The sequence below is a fragment of the Geospiza fortis genome, unplaced genomic scaffold (genome assembly GCF_000277835.1).
Source record: "Geospiza fortis unplaced genomic scaffold, GeoFor_1.0 scaffold403, whole genome shotgun sequence".
Classification (NCBI taxonomy): Eukaryota; Metazoa; Chordata; class Aves; order Passeriformes; family Thraupidae; genus Geospiza; species Geospiza fortis.
In genome coordinates, this window is record NW_005054336.1 from 1345077 (window position 1) to 1346883 (window position 1807).

Genomic DNA, 1807 nt, shown 5'->3' on the forward strand with positions numbered 1-1807 from the left:
GGTGGGTGGGGGGAGGCTGGGGCACCCGCTTCCCCTGTAGTAAACACTGTTCTGAAACAGTGGCAGAAAAGATCAAAGTGAGCTCTCTATTTCTCTCCTCTCCGGTTCCCTTCCTGCCCCACACACAGTCTTTTGTTTCAATCCAGGAGAAAATCGGTGAATCACCTAATTAAAACCAAGACATGAATTAAGCATCCATTTTTGTATTACAAATTTCCAGCTCTCCGCTTGTCCCTCTCTTGGTCTCCATTAAAAAAGCACCAGAGACGCTGTTAAAAGGGGGGTATTTTGCCTCTAGCTTCTAGCTCTGCTTTCTATTTCACTGACTCCTATCCCAGGACCAAAATTGCTTGGCTCTGTAATTACTAGAGTAAGCCTATTTAAGTTAAAAGCTTTCCCCCCCCAACTCTAAATGAAACTTGATGAGGGCCCGTCCTTAGTTATCAAGGGAGTCACTTTCTGGTCAGTCCTCTTGATTCATCTTTTTAGATTTAATCAGCATTAAGGTATTGCTTGTCCTTAAGAGCTTTAGCTTAATGGGGTTACTGGATGGTTTTCTCAGTGTAACGTTTCCCATTTTATATTTATACATATTTGTCTTCGACAAAGACAGGTTAAGGTGGTGGCATGGAGCCTTTTTCTTTCTTTTAAGAAATCCGAAGTGATTTAAAGCATAGCAAAACGGTTTAAAGACTCGGAGCAGGAAATGCAGATTCATTAGGTTGTAGCTGGAAACTGTAACAAAAGGCAATTCCTTGAACAAATGCATCAGAAATCAATTTACATAAAGGTACACGATGCGTTCGGATAAATGCAATGCTAATGGCTTTTAGAGTGGTTTTCTTTCCAAAGTCTCGGGGTTTTTGTTACAGCTTAATTGGTGCAGTTCTCCTGGTTTATTGTGCGGTCACTGGACATACCTCCAGGTACTCTTTCTGAGGAAATGTGTGTTTAAATCGGCCTCAGTTCTCCTCCTGCAGCCGAGTTGGGCCAGTGTCAGGAAAAGTTCGTCCTCGCTGCTCTGGACGTATCAGTCTGAAGGTCCTTAGCAGATAGCCAGATGCCTCGGCATGAGCACATACGGCTTACAAAGGACAAAGACAAAACATGCTGCTTAATTGGCAGTAAATAACTTGATCTTTTTATAGTATAAGTGACTAGAGGAACACCGGGAGTTTATTGGACCCTGGATTGAAGGCAACAAATTAATCGGTTTAGAGTAAGCTTTATGAATTGATTCCTATATTATCTCTCGGTTGTCCTGCTTGCATAAAGCATTTATTAGAAAGTGAAAAATGCCCTTAGTAGCAGTTTCTGGGGCGGCCAGAGTAACCGCAGCCGGAGCGATGCACTTCGTTACTCTACTGCTTTCTTAGGATCGGTAAACTTTTTTTACTTTTTTCTCTTTTTTTCCTTTTTTTTTTTTTTGATAACAAAGCTTTAGCATTTAAACTGCTGATCAAGGGCAGATTAGCGAGACAAAAGTTGAGTATGTTTGTGTAGGAAGTTAACAGGCGTCCTAAAGTTCAATGATCTATTATTCGGGCCAGTGTCCTCAATCTGGAGTGTTTTCTCGGGGTGTTTTTAGTTCTCCAAAATAAAACTACAGAAAATAAAATCCCAAGGCCTCGAGGGCCGGTCCGGAGCCCCTCGTTACCGCCCCGAGGCTGCGGAGCCTCTCCTAGACTGAAAAACCAGTTTCACAACTTTTTTTTTCCCCCTCCACTCTTCACACACTTTTTTTCATAAGCAAAACAAACCCAGGGGCTGTTCCTGACTTGTGAGCTGCAGCTGCACAAGCCCGGGG